At 37.3% G+C, this 19751-nt stretch overlaps 1 non-coding gene and 1 pseudogene across 1 annotated transcript; one reads left to right on the plus strand and one right to left on the minus strand.

Moving 5' to 3' along the window:
* Positions 1-13528: 13528 nt before the first annotated feature.
* Positions 13529-13628, minus strand: LOC121210706 (uncharacterized; annotated as a pseudogene).
* A 5680-nt stretch (positions 13629-19308) lies between these two features.
* Positions 19309-19415, plus strand: LOC121210770 (small nucleolar RNA R71). The gene has a single exon (XR_005905886.1). It is a non-coding gene; the product is annotated as a small nucleolar RNA R71 (small nucleolar RNA).
* Positions 19416-19751: the final 336 nt, after the last annotated feature.

Raw genomic sequence — 19751 nt, forward strand, 5'->3', positions numbered from 1 at the left:
AGCCCTATTGACTGAAGCTCTAGTGTTAGTACAACCAGAATCGGGTAAAGAATTTATGATCTACAGTGATGCTTTGTTGAACGTCTAGGTTGTGTTTTGATGCAGGAAAACAAAGTCATAGCTTATGCCTCGAGACAATTGAAGCCACACGAAAAGAACTATCCGACGCACGACATTGAGGTAGCTGCCATTATATTTGATTTGAAGATTTAGCGTCACTATCTGTTTGGTGAGAAATGTCACGTTTATTTCGATCATAAAAGTTTGAAATATCTGATGACTCAAAAAGATTTGAATCAACGACAGCGAAGATGGTTAGAGTTGTTAAAAGACTACGAGCTTGTAATTGACTACCATCTAGGAAAAGCCAGTGTTGTTGCTGATGCTCTAAGTAAAAAATCATTGTTTGTATTGCATGCAATGAATACTCAGTTAAATTTTTCTGAAGATGGTTCAGTTTTAGATGAGTTCAAAGCAAAACCGTTATTTATTCAGCAGATTTACGAAGCTCAGAAGGTTGATAATGAATTGTTAGCAAAAAGGGCTCAGTGTGATGTGAATACTGATTCAGAATTTTGAGTTGATGTTAAAGGTTGTTTGAGATTCAGAGACTGAATATGTGTATCGAGAAATTCAGAGTTGATTTAGATGATTTTAAATGAAGCTCGTAGCAGCCAGTTATCTATTCATCCGGGTAGTGCTAAAATGTATAATGATCTAAAATAACTATATTGGTGGCATGGTATGAAATGAGATATCTCAGAATTTGTTTCAAAATGCTTAATTTGCCAGCAAGTTAAAGCTGAATATCAGGTTCCGTCTGGGTTACTTCAACCGATTATGATTCCTGAGAAGAAATGGGGTAAAATCACGATGGATTTTATATCGGGTTTACTTCTGTCACCGAGTAAGAAAGATACAATCTGGGTTATTGTGGATAGATTGACTAAATTGACTTATTTCATTCCGGTTCATACAAATTATTCACATGATAAGCTTGTTGAGTTGTATATTTCTCAGATTGTGAAATTACACGGAATACCTATTTCTATTATTTCGGATAGAGATTCGAGGTTTACATCACGATTTTGGGAGAAACTGCAATATGCATTAGGTACAAAACTACATTTTAGCACTGCTTTCCACCCTCAGATGGATGGTCAATCCAAATGAATTATTCATATACTCGAGGATATGTTGAGATGCTGTATTCTTGAGTTTGAGGGTATGTGGGAACGACACTTGTCATTGATTGAATTTGCATTTAATAATAGCTTTCAATCGAGTATCAAAATGGCTCCTTATGAAGCTTTATATGGTCAGAAATGTCGAACATCGTTGTACTGGATAGAACTTAGTGAGAATAAGATTCACACGATTGATATGACTAGAGAAACAGAAGAAAAAGTGAAAGTAAAACGAGATAGTTTGAAAGCAGCTACGGATCATCAAAAATCGTATGTAGATTTAAAAAGAAAAGATATGGAGTTTAAGATCGGTGACAAAGTGTTTTTGAAAGTCTTACCGTGGAAGAAAGTACTTCGATTTGTCAGAAAAGGCAAGCTGAGTCTGAGGTTCATCGGGCCGTATGAGATTGCCGAGTGTATTGGGCCAGTTTCTTATAGATTGTTGTTGCCACCAAAGCTAGAAACGATTCACAATGTATTCCATGTATCAATGCTACGAAGATACAAATCATTTCCTTCGCATGTTATTTCCACAACTGAGGAAGAAATTCAGCCTGATATGTCTTATGAAGAAGAACCGATACAGATTTTAGCTCATGAGATCAAAGAGTTAAGAAATAAAAAAATAGAATTAGCGAAAGTGTTGTGGCAACGACACAGGGTTGAAGAAGCTACATGGGAACTCGAGGATGCTATGAGAAAGCAATATCCAAACCTATTCACTGGTAAGATTTTCGGGGACGAAAATCCCTAAGGGGGAGTGTTGTAATAGCCCGATTCAGACCCTAGTCAGAATAATGGTTTCGGGACCACTAATCTGAGTCAGAAAAATATTTTGATATTATTTTTTGTGCTTATAATATGTGAATTAGCATGTGTGAAAGTTTCGTATGAAAATTTTCTCATTTGTGTGCTTAATTTGCAAAAAAGACCTAATCGCATAAATTGTAAAAGTGGCTAGTCAATTGTTAAAGTGTTTAACTTCTATGTCTCTTTAAATGAGAGGTCCATATGATACAAATGGACCATTGGTTTAATAAATGGACAAGTATGGACAATAGTTAGTGGAATTTTAATGAAATAGCTAAGGTTAATTTTGTAATTTATGTATTAAGTTATGATTAAATAAAAAAAAGGTAAAAGATGAATGTGTTCATCTTCTTGCCGATAATATCAAATAAAAAGAAAGGTTGATGCTCAACTAGGGTTCGGCTATATTTAAGCTCAATTAGGTAAGCATTCGAGCTTGGTTTTTGATGATTTTTATGTTTTTGTGATTGTTGTTAAGTGTTTTAGCTAGACCATGCTTAAATTCATGAAATTGTTGATAATTTGATGAGATGCCATTGTTGAATTCTTGAGATTTGTGATGTTAAATGATGAAATATGAAAGCTTAGTGCTTGATATACATGTTTTGTAAAGTGATTTTAAGGAAAAATACATATTAGGGATTAAATTGAGAAAAGTGTAGACTGAGGGGTTAAAATGTGAAATAAACGAAACATATGGGCCTATATGAACACCATGTATATTCGGTTAAGCATGTGTGTATGAATTTTTTATGTATTTTGTGATTTTGTGAATTAGGGACTAAAATGTAAAAATGTGAGGGCTAATTTGTAGAATGCCCTAAATATGTGTTTTTGGATTGATTTGAATGATTTGTTGAATAAAAGGGTTAATTTTGAATACATATAGATCAAGAAAAGAGGAATTCGGGTTTAGATCGAGGGAAATCGAAGGTTATTGAGTAAACGATCTGAATTATCAATCCCGATTACGAGGTAAGTCTGTACATGATAAATGATGCTGAAAATTAAGTTTAGTTGCTTTGATAATGCATAAATTGTATATATATTATTATGGTTTGAACATGATGATAAATCGACTATGTTCGGCACTAAGTGTGCGATTCAAGACAGCTTCGGCTATAAATAGCCCTAAGTGTGCGAATTGGAATAACTTTGGCTATACGAGGCACTAAGTGTACGATACTGAGATAGTTTCAATTATTTGAGATAGCACTAAGTGTGCGGGATTGTTACAACTTCGGTTAATCAATAAAGCACTAAGTGTGCGGAGTCTTAAAGTATGGAAAAACTTTTGAATGAAAAAATGTATTTGAACGAGAGGTGAGAATGAAATGAATAGATACGGGAAAGTTCAGGTATGTATAATACCTATGTGGTAGATGATACTATGTGTATGAAGCTTGATGAAATTATTTGAGCATATTATATATGTGATGGAATAGAATTGATGGGTGATTTGTAAATTACTAAGGGTTTATTATATAATGTTTTATATTATATAAATTGTCGATTATATTCAGTGTGAACTTACTAAGCTTCAAAGCTTACTATGTGAAATGTTCTTTATTTTACAGTGTTATAAAGCTAGCTCGGATCCAGGAATCATCAGCGACTCAATCACGCTATCGGACATCTATTTTGGTACCATTTTGAGAGTTGTATATATGGTATATGGCATGTATAGGCTAGTGATATTTTGGTATGTTTTGTGTTGTGGTTAGCCATGAGACTTGGCTTGTAAATATTGGTATGTATGACCTTTTAAGTTGGCCTAATTGGTATGTTTGATAAGTAAGAAATGTGATGTTTATAATGTTCATGCGATAGCTTAAATATGGGATGTTGAATTGGCAAGTTTTGTGGTATGAAATAGGTGATAAGATGATGAGATTATACTTTTGAAACTTATGTGATTTTTAATGATTTTGGTATATTTAGGTTGTGGAATTGAGTAGTAAGTTGGATGGTATTTGGATGTTATGCAATATGTGTGAAATGCTTTATTTGGTTGCCTATAAATGATGCAAAAATATTGTGGTTTTGGTGTGATTGAATTAGGTGGGAATTGTGGCTTAAACCAAGCCTAATTTTCACCCCACACGGTTGAGCACACGGGCGTGTGTCTTGATCGTGTGTCTGTTGTAATTTAGCTATTCAAGTCAGTCTTGAGCACAGCCTAGACACATGGGTGTGCCTGGTGGCCGTGCAAGGCACACAGGCTTGGTACATGGGTGTGTGTGGCCATTTCGAAGGGAACACGGGCTAGGCACATGGGCGTGTGGTCGGCTGTGTGACCCAAGTCAGTTTCAACCACGACTAAGGCACACGGGCGTGTCTTGTGGTTGTGTGGACAAGTCCGTATATATGTCTTATTTTGCCACGGCCTAGACACGTGGGTGTGTCGAATATCGTGTGAGGCACACAGCCTGTTCATATGGGCGTGTGACCTTTATAACTTTGAAAAATGTTTAATTTTCAAAAAAAAATTTATGAGCACGGTTTAGTCCTGACCCCTTTGTAAAGCATGTTTGAGGTCTCGTTAACCTAATATAAGGGACTTTGTGATGATGTATGACCTATGATATTATGATGATTGAGAAATGAATGCTAAATGTGTCGATCTGTCTGGTAACGCCTTTAACCTTATTCCGGCGATAGATACGGGTTAGGGGTGTTATAAGGCGTGTGGTTAGCTGTTTGACCCAAGTTAGTTTTGACCATGGCCAAGGCACACGGCCATGTCTCCGGCCGTGTGGTACAAGTTAGTATGTATGCCCTGTTTTCCTTAGACTAGACACACAGACGTGTCTAATGCCTTGTGAGGCACATGGCCTGTTCACACGGGCGTGTGATATTTGAAATGTTGAAAATTTTTCTAGGTTTCTGAAATTTTTATATGTTATCAACTTAGTCCCGAATGCATGATTAAAGCTTTGTATGCTTGATTTAAGTACATATTGAATGTGATTGAATGATATTGATTGAGATAAGATGTTATCAGATAAATGATTGTTCTAAATTGAGTTACAAGTCCGATAATGCCTCTTAACCTATTTCAGCAACGGTTACGGGTTAGGGGTGTTACATTTGGTTGGTATCAGAGCTACGGTTTAGTCGATTCTAGGACTAACGTAGCGTATATGAGTTTAGCTATACATGCCATATATATGAACTACGATAGTGTGATGATTCCTGACAGTGAAATGTGTTTTTATATAGTAAAATGGATCCCGAACGAGCCGTAGCTGATGATGTTGAAAGTAATGCACCCGCTCCCGCTCAAGGGGCAGTGCAATCCTATTCTAGACATGTTACTAGTAGCCATGAGGGAGAGGCTAAGCAAGCCTTCTTCCAAATGATGAATGAATGGATCACTCAGTATGTTAGAACAAACCTGGCTGCTCTCCAACCTTCGCACCCACAAGTTCCTATAGCTCTCCAAGTGGTAGATCCGATTCGTCTGAATAAGCCTCCAGTTGATAAGATTAGAAAATATAGGGCTGAAGAGTTTCGAGCTACTACTGATGATGATGCTGAGAGAGCTAAGTTTTGGCTCGAGAATACAATACGGGTGTTTGATGAAATGTCATGTACTCCCGTTGAATCCCTTAAATGTGCTGTTTTGCTTCTGAGAGATACAGCGTATCATTGGTGAAAAACGTTGATATCAGTGGTTCCAAAAGAATGAGTCACTTGGGAGTTCTTTCAGACTAAGTTTAGAAAGAAGTACATCAGTCAAAGATTCATTTATCAGAAATGCAAATAGATTTTTGAGGTGAAATAGGGCCGCATGTCTGTTACGGAATATGAGTGGGGATTTGTGAGATTGAGCCAGTATGTACGCGAATGTGTCTTGACTGAGGCAATTATGTGAAAGAGATTTGAAGATGGCTTGAATGAAGACATTAAGTTGTTAGTCGAGATTTTTGAAATAAAAGAATTTGTAGTGCTTGTTGAACGAGCATGTAAAGCTGAAGAGCTTGGGAAAGAGAAAAGAAAGGCCGACTCAGAGGCTAGAGATGCGAGAACGAGATCTGCAAGTAAATCATTTCGGTCTGAGTGAAAGAAATTTCGAGATGATTATAACCGCTCGAAGGTTAATGTGGGATATTCGAGTAGAGATCGTGCTAGATCATATTCGAACTTCAGAGCTCCAGGAACTTCAGTTGTAAGTGTTGGAAATGTTCGATCTGATCAACCTGAGTACAGACACTGTGGTAAAAGACTTCTGGGGAGTTGTAGATTGAATGATCGAGCTTGCTTTAAATGTGGATCCTTAGATCACTTTATTCGAGATTGCCTCAAGTTCATTGAACAAGAAATTGTACAGAATCTGAGGTCGAGTGGCATTTCAACTAGAGGCAGGCCTTCTAGAAATATGAGAAATGTGAGCAGTAGCTGAAGGGCTACTAAAGATACAGTTGTTCGATCTAAGGCTAGAGCACCTACTAGAGCCAACGCCATTCGAGCTCGTGAGGAAGCTTCGTCTCCAGTTGTGATTACTGGTATATTTACTCTTTATGATACTTCTGTGATTATATTGATAGATCTGGGATCAACAAATTTGTATGTATGCATGAATTTAGTATCCAGTAAGACTTTGCCTGTAGAGTCTACTGAATTTGTGATTAGAGTATCGAACCTCTTAAGCAGATATGTCTTGGTTGATAAATATGTAAGAACTATCTGTTGATGATTCAAGATTTCTGTTTTCTGGTGGATCTGATGTTGTTGACATTCGATGAATTTGATATAATTCTGGGTATGAATTAGTTGATACTGCATAATGCTATTGTGAATTGCAAACAGAAAACTATTGAATTGAAAAGTCAGAATGATGAGATAGTCCGAATTGAATCCAGTGATTTGAAAGGGATACTAGCTATGATATCTTCGATGAAAGCTCTAAATTATGTGAAAAGGGATGTGAAGCTCATTTTACGTATGTGATTGATACGAAAGTGACAGAAAGGAAAATAAAATCAGTGCCTATTGTTTGTGAATTTTCTGACGTGTTTCCTAAAAAACTTCCGGGATTACCTCCAATTCGAAAAGTTGAGTTTGGCATTGAGTTAGTGTTGGAGACGACCCCAATCTCAATAGCTCCGTTTAGAATGGCTCTGACAGAATTAAAAGAATTGAAGTCTTAGTTGCAAGAATTGACAAACAAAGGTTTCGCACGGCCGAGCTTTTCTCCCTGGGGTGCTCCCGTATTGTTTGTTAAAAAGAAAGACGGAACTATGAGAATGTGCATCGATTATCGACAACTCAATAAAGTAAGAATTAAGAACAAATATCCTTTGCCCAGAATAGATGATTTGTTTGATCAGTTAAAAGGAGCTACAGTGTTTTCAAAGATAGATTTGAGATTGGGTGACTATCAATTACGAGTTAAAGATTCTGATGTGCCAAAAACTACTTTCCGAACGAGGTATAGATATTATGAGTTTTTAGTTATGTCTTTCGGACTAACAAATGCACCTACTATTTTTATGGACCTAATGAATCAGATCTTTAGACAATATTTAGATCGATTTGTTGTCGTATTCATAAATGATATTTTGATTTATTCACGTGATAAAACTGAGCATGTCGAGCATTTGAGAGTTGTCTACAGACTCTGTGTGATAAGAAACTATTCTCAAAATTCAGTAAATGTGAGTCTGGTTACACGAAGTTGGTTTTCGGAGCCATAATGTATCAGCATCTGGTATCCCAGTTGGTCCAAACCAGATTTCAGCTATCTTAGATTGGAAGCCTTCGAGAAATGTTTTTGAATTCTGTCGTTTTCTAAGACTTGTTGGTTATTACCGACGGTTTGTAAAAGGCTTTTCTATGATCGCAACTCCGTTGAGGAAATTGCTTCATAAAGCTGTGAAATGTGAATGGTCTAAAAAGTGTCAGAAAAGCTTTGATCAGTTAAAAATCCTATTGACTGAAGCTCCAGTGTTAGTACAGCCAGAATCGAGTAAAGAATTTTTTCATTTACAGTGCTGCTTCGATGAACGGTTTAGGATGTGTTTTGATGCAAGAAGGCAAAGTTATAGCCTATTGATTGCGTGATTTCGTGATAGGTTTTAAATATTGATAATTACTCGTTCTTGAAACTGACTATTATCGCGATGTAGGCAAGTGTACCTATCGAACAATAGTATAGTTTTGGCAAGACCGGATTGTCGAACCCAAAGGAACTAAAAGTACTAGTAATGACTATTTTTTTATTACCTAGCCTAAGAAAAAAGAGGTTTTTATTTTAACTAACTAATTATCTAAAGTAAGAACTCACAGAGAATAGAATTGAGAAATTGCTTTTAGGAAAATCGTTTGAATGAAGGCAATACCTAAGGAAAAATCCACCTACACTGTACTTGTTATTTTGGCTCCGAATCAGACGATTTATTCATTTATTTTGTTCCGTAGAGATCCCTAAGTTATGTTATTATCCCTATTCAAGACTAATAACGTCTAACCCCTAGATTGAATAACCAAGACTTTTCTTTAATTAACACTCTAGGGTTGCATTAACTCGATCTATGGATCCCCTTATTAGGTTTCACCCTAATCTAGAAAAATCTTGTCACCCTATGTCTAGGCGCGCAATCAACTCCGCTTAATTATGACAAATGTACTCTTAAACAGGGTCTATTCCTCCTCTGAATAAGAGCTTATCTTGAATCAATATCCTGGGATATCAAAACAAGAATTAAGAACACATAATTGAGAATAAGTTAAATATTTATCATACGATTCAGAAAATAATAACAAGATTCGTCTTAGGTTTCATTCCCATTAGGTATTTAGGGGTTTTAGTTCATAACTAAACAAGAAAACATCTCAGAATAATAAAGAATACAAAACATAAAGAAAACCCAAAACTCCTGAAGGTAAATTGAGGAGAGATCTTCAGTCTTGATGATGAATTCAGCTTCTGAGATGGATCAATCGGCTTTCTTGGGGGAATTCCTTGCCCCCTATTCTGTGTGTCCCTTTTCTTCCTCCTCTAGGGTGTATTTATAGGCTTTGGAATGCCTAAGAGCCCTCAAAATTAGCCTTTTCCGAATTGGACTCAACTTGGGCTCGGCAGGGACACGCCCGTGTCCAATTACTTCAGGCCGTGCTCGAGCCTGCCAAATTGAAACGGTTGTGTGGTCCGCCCGTGTGAGAAGGTCCAGGCCCTATTGATTTCGTACTTTGGCCCATTTTCTCAGTTTTTGGCCCGTTTCTCGTTCCTTTCACTTTCCTATGCTCTCCTAGGTATAAAACATGAAATTAAAACATTAGGAGCATCAAATTCACCAATTCTAATAGGAAATCATCTATAAAATGCGTTAAACATGGGGTAAAAATATGTATAAATTACGGTTTATCACCTATGCCTCGAGATAGTTAAAGCCACATGAAAGGTTTTATCTGACTCACGATCTTGAATTAGCTGCTATTGTATTTGATACGTGATATTTGTGACAGGTTTTAAATATTTATAATGAATCGTTCTTGAAACTAACTATTTTCACGATGAAGGCAAGTGTACCTATCGAACAGGAGTATAGCTTTAGCAAGACCGAATTATCGAACCCAAAGGAACTAAAAATACTAATATCAACTTTCTTTTTATTATCTAGCCTAAAAAAAATAAAAGGGTTTTGTTTATCTAAATTAAACTAAGAAATCACAGAAAAGAAATTTCAGGAAAATACTTTTTGGAAAACTCGATTGATTAAGACAATACCTAAGGAAAAATTCACCTAGACTTCACTTGTTATTTGACTCTAAATCGGACGATTTATTCATTCAACTTTTTCCGTAGAGATCCCTAAGTTATATTATTATCTCTCTCGAGACTAACAATGTCTAACCCTAGTTTGAATAATTGAAATCTCTTTCTAATTAACGCCCTAGGGTTACATTAACTTGATCTATAGATCCCCTTATTAGGTTTCACCCTAATTCGGTAAAATCTTGTCACCCTATCTCTAGGCGCACAACCAACTCCGCTTAATTATGACAAATTTACACTTAGACAGGGTCTATTCCTCCTCTGAGTAAGAGCTTAACTTGAACCAATATCTTGGAATATCAAAACAAGAATTAAGAACACATAATTAAGAACAAGTCGAATAATTATCATACAATTCAGATAATAATAACAAGATCCATCTTGGGTTTCATTCCCCTTAGGTATTTAGGGGTTTTAGTTCATACTAATGAAAGATAACATCTCAAAAGAATAAAAATAACAAAACATAAGAAAACCCAAAAACTTCTAAGGGAATTTGAAGGGAGATCTTCAGTCTTGATGGCGAATCCGGCTTCTGAGATGGATCGATCGGCTTTCCTTGAGCAATTCCTTACTTCCTCCTGTGCGTCCCCTGTCTAAGTGCCTCATCAATTGTTTAAATAGGCTTTGGAATGCCTAAGAGCCCTCAATATTGGCCTTTTCCGGTTGGACTAAACTTGGGCTCGGTAGGGACACGCCCGTGTGACATGCCCATGTGCGATTGCTTAAGGCCGTGGTCAAAGCTATTAAATGGGCACGGGCGTGTAATCTACCCATGTAAATCGTGCTTTGACCTTCCCAAAGGGATACAGCCGTGTGGTTTGCCCGTGTGAGTAAGTCCAAGCCGTGTTGATTTTGTACGTTGGCCCATTTTCTCTATTTTTGGCCCATTTCTCGTTCCTTTCACTCTCCTATGCTCACCTAAGTATAAAACATGAAATTAAGGCATTAGGAGCATCGAATTCACCAATTTTAAGGAAAAATCATCCATAAAATGTTCTAAGTATGGGATAGAAATATGTATAATTTACGATTTATCAAATACCCCCACACTTAAGCATTTGCTTGTCCTCAAGCAAAATCCTCAACTCATAATCAAAATAAATTCTTCTCAACTTATAATTTCTATCGATAATTGGAAACACAAAAATTTATATACTTTTTCATACCCAATTCTACTTAAATTCATGCAAATTCGGTGAAATTCTTGTCAAAAAAATAATTAAATATTATAAAAGAATTAAATTATGTTAAAAATATGAACATAATGAATTTTAATTAATTTTTTAGTTAATTTTGATTAAATTTAGTTATTTTTGACAGAATTACACAATTGGAGAAAAAGGGCCCGGTGAACACTGCGAGAAGAACAAAACCGAGAGCAATTTAAAGTATCGAGGCCAATTAATTTCCAGCCCAAGACGGTCCAGAAATGTGTATTAATTCATAATTAAATTAATTATAATTTATTTCCTATTTAATTTAGGTTAAATGAATTAATTTTAATTAATTATGAAGAAAGGGCCTAGTGAACCGCACTGGTTGAACCGAATGAAGTGAGCCGAACCAGCCACTAATTGGGCTAACCAGAACCGTCCATTGGCTGACCCAAACCAGAAAATTAGCTGATAAAATATCCTTGCAAAAAGGCCTTGGAAAACCTCCAAATTGCATTCAAACCCCACTTTTATTTTAGGCTTTGTAGATTTGCCCCGGCCTATTTTTAGCAAGGTTGAAAGCTTCAACCTTGCCATGTGTGTGGCCGGCCATGGGAGGGCTCTCTTGGCTGCTGAATTTGCTATTTTTAGCAGCCCTCTTCAGTTATAAAAGCCACCCTATGCTGCCCATTTCAAAACATCCCTCAACATCCCTCATTCTACAACATTCTCTCATCCTCTCTTCACTTCTCTCAAAGTTTCCTCTCCATTTTTCCATCCCATTTTCCCTTCCTCTTGTTCCGATTTCATCTTTTGAGAAAGAGGTGTTCTTCAGCCATATTGGGAAGAAATCAAGGATTCATAGAAGCCTTGCTCGGTGAAGACAACGGAGACTAAGAACGGAGCAACAGTCAAGCTGTAGAGAAACACTGGATTTGCTTTCTGTTCCCTTTCTTTTTAATTTCTATTGTTTTTATGATGAAAATATCTATGAAAAATATTATTTTTGAAATGGTTATTTTAATCAATTTATCTTGAATTTAATTCGTGTTGGGTTGATTATATTTTGCCTACTTGAATTATTAAATTAGTGTTTATGCTGTTATAGGCCTCAGTGAAATGCTTGATTAAGTAAAATCATGCTTAGGTTATCTGGCATTATAATTGTTTAGATAACTAAAGAATTAATTGTTTAAACGGATTGAAATTGCAATTAATGGACTCAGTACTTAATCGGTGCATGTTTAATTCTTCTAAGGTAACTGAAAATTAAATCAGCATTGTATTTGGCGATACATATGCCTTGCATAACTAGCAAAATTGTTGTGATTAAATTGTTTCAAGGTATGGCTACTTTGTTACTTCACATGATCTTTTACATGTTTATTAAGTTGAATTAATCGGTTGAATCGACATAGGAATATGCGAGAGATAATTTAATTCAATAAGTATGTATGTGCGATAGCATGTTTACTTTATTAAATCTGTTTAGTCGGTTGAATTGGCATAGGGATATGTTCAAGAGATAAATGGAATTCTTTTAATTAGTAAATATGTTCATAAGTTTGCAAATTACTGGGTTGCCATGAATTTATTCATAATAGCATAATCACGAATTTAATATTTCTAAGTTAAACAGGTATAATTAATCCAACACAATTATATCATCTTGATTAAATCTTAATTGAAATTGTGCACAAGAACTCTTTTATTTTATTTAAATTGTTTGCTTAGTTTGAAAATCTTAGTTTATAAATCACTCTTTTCAAACCAAAATTATTTTTACCTCACCAAAGTGTTTTAATTAATTTCATAAATATTGCTTTTTACAGTCCCTGTGGTTACGATAACTCGACATTTACTTGTCACTTTATTACTTGTTACGATTGTGTACACTTGCACATTTGCACCGTTCCAAGTTTTTGGCGCCGTTTTCGGGGGCTGTTTTAAAAAAAACATTATTTGTGAATTTATTTTTACATTTTGGTTCTTTTATTTTCTTGTTCAATTTTACTTAATTAATTCTTCTCTGATTATTTCAGGTGTTTATGAGTATTGACCGAATTATTGACTTACTCCCAATGGACCCTGAAGTAGAACAAACCTTTCGCCAACGAAGAAGACAAGCGGACCAGAGAAGGACCGAAGAGATGAATTTCGAGAATATCAATCAAGGAAACGGAACAAACCTTGCTTAAAATCCTTTCCTTATTGCTGATGATAGGGATAGAGCTTTACGACAATATTCCGTGCCAGTTTTTAATGACCTTAATCCAGGTATTAGAAGACCTGAGATCGAGGCACAACAATTCGAGCTGAAGCCAGTCATGTTCCAGATGCTTCAGACAGTGGGCCAGTTCAGTGGAATGCCTACTGAAGATCCTCATCTTCATTTAAGATTGTGTATGAAGGTGAGCAACTCTTTCAAGCTAGCCGGAGTACCTGAAGATGCATTACGATTAAAACTATTCCCGTACTCGCTGAGGGGCAGAGCTTGAGCCTGGTTAAACTCACTGCCACCGAACTCGATTTCTACATGGCAAGAGTTAGCAGAGAGATTTCTTGTGAAGTATTTCCCGCCTAGCAAGATTGCTAAGCTGAGAATAATGCTTTCCAACAAATGGATGATGAGTCCTGGTATGAGGCATGGGAAAGATTCAAAAAGTTATTATGAAAGTACCCTCATCATGGAATTCCGCATTGCATCCAACTTGAGACATTTTATAATGGTCTCAACGCTCACACAAGGATGGTAGTAGATGCTTCTGCTAACGGTGCTATCTTATCTAAGTCTTACAATGAGGCTTATGAAATCATCGAGAGGATCGCCAGTAACAATTATCAGTGGCCAACCAATTGAGCAACGTCAGGAAGACGAGTTGCTGGACTCCATGAAGTGGACGCTCTCACTTGCATCCCAGGTATCTTCAATATCTTCAATGTTAAAGAATGTTACCACTAATGGGTCTAACAGTTTTGCAGCTCAACCACCTAACCAATATGAGAATATAGCCTGTGTCTATTATGGGGAAGGACATGTGTTTAAAGAATGTCCGTCAAACCTAGAATCCATGTACTACATAGGTAATCAGAACCAGAACCGAGGAAAGCAAGGGTTGCAATCCAACTTTTACAACCCATCGTGGCAAAATCACCCCAATCTTTCCTGGAGTAACCAAGGGGTTGGAGGTAGTAACAACTATGCCCAACCTAGACCAACCCATCCGCCTAGTTTTTACAGCAAGTTCAGAAACCAGTTCAGGCTGAATCGACCAATAGCTTAGAGAATTTATTAAAGGCATACATGGCGAAGAATGACGCCACTCTAAGGAATTTGGAGAATCAAGTGGGCCAGCTTGCTACTGAACTTAGGAACCGTCCACAAGGTGCTCTACCTAGTGATATGAAAAATTTGAGAAATCCGGGGAAGGAGCATTGTAAAGCACTAACATTGAGGAGTGGAAAAATGGTAGAGCCCAATATCATTGAAGCTAAAAAGGAGCATGCTGAAGCTCAAGATTCGGAAGAAGTTCAACCGAGTGTTGAAGTTTCTGTTCCACTAGAACCAAAACTTGCAAAACTTGAAAAGGTAACTTCAGAACCAGCTAATTCTGATCAGCCAACCATTTCGTTAGCAGTAGAATTGCCACCAAAGACAAATCAACCAGTACCAAATCCAGTATATAAACCTCCACCACCTTACCCTCAAAGACTCTAGAAGTAAAAACAGGAGGTCCAATTCAAGAAGTTCCTTGACGTACTCAAGCAACTTTATGTCAACATCCCGTTGGTTGAAGCACTTGAATAAATGCCAAATTACGTAAAATTCATGAAAGATATCCTGTCCAAGAAGAGAAGACTGGAGAATTTGAGATGGTAGCTTTGACGAAGGAATGCAGTGCATATCTGCAAGACAAATTACCCCCTAAACTGAAGGATCCTGGGTGTTTTACCATTCCATGCAACATTGGAGCAGTTTATTGTGGTAAGGCACTATGTGACTTGGCACAAGTATCAACTTGATGCCTATGTCGATATTTAAGAAATTGGGCATAGGTGAAGTTCGACCTACTACGGTTACACTTCAGCTAGCAGATTGATCCTTAGCACATCTAGAAGGAAAAATTGAGGACGTATTGGTACGTGTAGATAAGTTTATCTTTCCTGCTGATTTTGTAATTTTAGATTTCGAAGCAGACAAAGAAGTACAATAATCCTGGGGAGGCTGTTCTTAGCAACCGGAAGGACACTTATTGATGTGTAGAGGGGCAAACTTACTATGCGCGTTCAGGACGATCAAGTAACATTTAACATTTTCAAGTCAATGCGATTTCTTGATGTAATAGATGATTGTTCTGCAGTATCCAACTTAGAGGATTTAATAGTGGAGAAGAAACTCAACTCTGTTGCGGATCCTCTGGAAAGAATTTTGACATCAGACCCTCCAAGTGATGAAGAGAAGGATGGAAACTTAGCTTTGCTAGAAGCTAATCAAAAGGGGTTTAATCCACAATCCCATTTTGTATCTTTAGATTTAGAGGAGAGAGATTACACAGAACGAAAAGCGTCAATCGAGGAGCCACCTAAACTAGAACTCAAGGTATTACCTTCTCATTTAAAATATGTTTATTTAGGTGACGCTTCTACTCTGCCTGTGATTGTTTCAACAGAGTTAACTACTGAGCAAGAAGAGAAACTTATCTTAGTTCTGAAAAAATTTAAGAAGGCTATCGGATGGACCATAGCCGATATTTGCGGTATTAGTCCATCTGTATCCATACACTAGATCATCTTGGAAGATGGTGAAAAAGGGATGATCGATGGACAACGAAGGCTGAACCCCATCATGAAAGATGTAGTGAAAAAACAGATTATCAAGTGGTTAGATGCGGGTATATTTACCCCATCTCAAACAGTTCATGGGTAAATCCGGTCCAGTGCCTACCAAAGAAAGGAGGTATCACTGTCATAGAGAACGAGACTAATGAGTTGATACCGACTAGAACAGTTACGAGATAGAGAATCTGCATCGATTACCAAAAGCTAAACAAGGGAACTAGGAAGGATCACTTCCCTTTGCCGTTCTTAGACAAGATGCTGGATAGACTCGCGGGGCGAGATTACTACTATTTTCGTGATGGATACTCATGGTACAACCAGATTACGGTAGCACCAGAAGATCAACACAAGACCACATTCACCTGCCCGTACGGTACATTTTCATTTAGACGTATGCCATTTGGTTTACGTAATGCACCTGCTACATTTCAAAGATGTATGAGTCTATTTTCACTGACATGGTTGAGAAATTTTTAGAAGTTTTCATGGATGAATTTTCAGTGTTTGGAGATATGTACGATGATTGCTTAGCCAATCTTTTCCCGTACGATGACATGCCCGTGTTCCCCAATTTTTGCCCGTGTGATTCGTAAATTTTGAATTTGGGCGTGTTTGACATTTGGCCCATGCCCGTGTTCCTTGGGCGTGTGGGTGCAGATGACCGTGTCACACTGCCGTGTCTATCTTCGTTCGCTTCTCCCACGCCTGTGTTAATCTGGCAGGTTTGACCACGGGTTCTAGACACGGGTGTGGCAAATGCCCATGCTATTTTCTCAAGTTCATCCAGGTTCCACGACACAGGCGTGTCGCACGCCTGTGTTGTTTTGGAAGATTCACCCACAGTCCTAATGCACGGCTGTGGCGACTTATCGCATCCCGTGTTGGGGAAAATTTCGCCCTGTTTTCACACGGCCTAAGGCACGCCCATGTGCCTGGCTGTGTGTGCTTTAGAAAGCCCGCGTTCCATGAGTCAGTTAGTATGTTAGATGTTAAAACTAAAATTATAAGAAATTAATATTTTTAGTGCTCGGGTTGCCTCCCAAGAAGCGCTTATTTATAGTCTAAGCTCGACTTACCTCTCTGGTGTGTGATCATGGTGGATCGAGGAGTTTACACTCCTCATCCTTGCTATAAATTTTATCAACATAAGGTTTAAGACGAGTACTATTTACCTTGAACGTGCCAAATTTGGGGTGATTTACCTCAACCGTACCATATGGAAAAATGTTAGTTACCGTAAGAGGGGTTTCTTCATTCGTTTCAAAAGTGGCGATTTGAGGATCTACTGTATCTAGTAGTACTTTGTCTCCAACTTGAAGTTGATTTGGTGAGGCATTGAGCTCGTTCTAGCGTAGTTTTGGTTTATCGTGTTTTTTCGGTTTAAATGTCAGCCATTCATCTAACTCCTCGATTTGTAACCTTCATTCTTCATGGGTAGGTTCTTCGTTGTGGATTGAACATGGTTGATGTGTGTCCTTCAAACTTATTTCCTGCAAAATAGGTTGCACTGTATGATCAGTCTTAGTAGAACAATTTGTACAATCACCTTCAATTTTCGATGTGTTGTTCGGGTTGCAAGCTTGAAGGCTGATTGTTTCGTCTTCTACATGAAGTGTGAGTTCACCTATGCCAACGTCAATAATTGTTCTAACAGTTACTAAAAAAGGCCTTCCCAAAATTAAAGGAACATTACTGTCCTCTTTTATGTCTAAAACAACAAAATCAACTGGGAATATAAATTTGTCAATTTTAACGAGTACGTCTTCAATGATACCCCTAGGAAATCTGACAGTTTTATCTGCTAATTGAATACTCATCCTAGTTTGTTTGGGTTTCCCTAGACCTAGTTGCTTAAACAATTTGTAAGGCATAACATTGATACTAGTCTCTAGATCAGCCAACGCATTATTAACATCTAAACTACCAATTAAACAAGGAATCATAAAACTCCCTAGATCTTTTAGTTTGTTGGTTAGCTTATTCAGAAGAATGGCTGAGCAAACCGCGTTCAGCTCCATATGCGACCTTTCATCTAACTTTCATTTATTTGCTAAGAGTTCCTTTAAAAATTTGACTGCATTGGGAATTTGCGAAAGTGCTTCAATAAACGGTAGGTTAATATGTAGTTTCTTTAAAAGTTTAAAGAATTTACCAAATTGTTCGTCTGAGCGGTCTTTCCTTGTCGCATTGAGCTTTATCAACTAAGAATATAAATTTGTGAATTTTAACGAGTATGTCTTCAATGATACCCCTAGGAAATCTGACAGTTTTATCTGCTAATTGAATGCTTATCCTAGTTTGTTTTGGTTTCCCTAGACCTAGTTGCTTAAACAATTTGTAAGGCATAACATTGATACTAGCCCCTAGATCAGCCAACTCATTATTAAGATCTAAACTACCAATTAAACAAGGAATCATAAAACTCCCTGGATCTTTTAGTTTGTTGGGTAGCTTATTCTGAAGAATGGCTGAGCAAACCGCGTTCAGTTCCACATGCAACCTTTCATCTAACTTTTGTTTATTTGCTAGGGGCTCCTTTAAAAATTTGACTGCATTCTACATCTGTGAAAGTGCTTCAATAAACGGTGGGTTAATATGTAGTTTCTTTAAAAGTTTAAGGAATTTACCAAATTGTTCGTCTGAGCGGTTTTTCCTTGTCGTATTGGGGTATGGCACACAAGGTTTATATTCTGTACTTACTGATTTTTGTTCGTTTTGGCCTACCTCATTCTTAACTTCATTTACCACCGGTTCTGACCTTGGTTTTGCAACTAACCCTTCCTTATATTGAATGGCAATTGTGTTGAGTTTCTCCATTGGGTTAGATTCAGTGTTGCTTGGCATGCTACCTTGTGGTTGTTCGAAAATCAACTTGGCGAGTTGTCCAACTTGAGTTTCGAGCCCCCGGATTAATGCTTGTTGATTTCTGAGTGCCTTCTCGGTATTCTAAAAATAAGTCTCTGACACCGAGATGAATTTGGTTAGCATCTCCTTAAGGTTCGACTTTTTCTCCTGCTGGTATGGTGGTTGCTGAAAGCTTGGAGGGGGTGGTGGTTTTTGATTTGCTTGGCCTCCCCATGAAAAATTTGGGTGATTCCTCCAACTTGCATTGTAAGTCTTGCTATAACGATTGTTTTGAGATCGAGGATTATTACCCATGTAATTTAATTGCTCATTCTCCATGTTGTGGCCATAAGGTGGGTATTCTGAATTGCTCGATCCACCTCCATTTGCTTCACACTGCATTACTGGGTGAAATTGTGAAGAACTAAGAAAACCATTAATTTTCTTATTCAAGAGTTCTACCTGATTAGAGAGCATGGTGACCGAATCGACGTTATAAACACCAGCTATTTTCATTGGCTTTGTCCTCATGACTTGCCACTGATAGTTATTCAGTGACATCTCTTCTATAAATTCATAGGCATTTTCAGGTGTTTTATTATTGATGGTTCCGCCAGCAGCTACGTCAAGCATTGGTTGAGTCAAAGGATTTAGGCCATTATGAAAAGTTTGAACCTGTAGCCAGAGTGGTAACCCATGGTGAGGGCATCTTCGCAAAAGGTCCTTATATCTCTCACATGTATCGTAGAGTGTTTCTAAATCCATCTGCATAAAAGAAGAGATATCATTACGTAATTTAGCCAGTTTAGCCGGCAGAAAATATTTTAATAAGAACTTTTCGGTCATTTGTTCCCAAGTAGTGACTGAACCTCGTGGTAACGAGTTCAACCATTGTTTAGCCTTATTCCTCAACAAAAAAAGGAATAACCGAAGGCGAATGACATCATCAGAAACACCATTAATTTTAAATGTATCGAATAGTTCCAAAAAGTTTGCCAAGTGAGCGTTGGGATTTTCGTCCTGTAAACCATCAAACTAAACAAATTGTTGTATCATTTGAATTGTGTTAGGTTTTAGTTCAAAAGTATTTGCAGCTACAGTAGTTCTAACTATGCTCGATTCAGTTCCTGTTAA

Source organism: Gossypium hirsutum, chromosome A11, assembly GCF_007990345.1.
Source record: "Gossypium hirsutum isolate 1008001.06 chromosome A11, Gossypium_hirsutum_v2.1, whole genome shotgun sequence".
Classification (NCBI taxonomy): domain Eukaryota; kingdom Viridiplantae; phylum Streptophyta; class Magnoliopsida; order Malvales; family Malvaceae; genus Gossypium; species Gossypium hirsutum.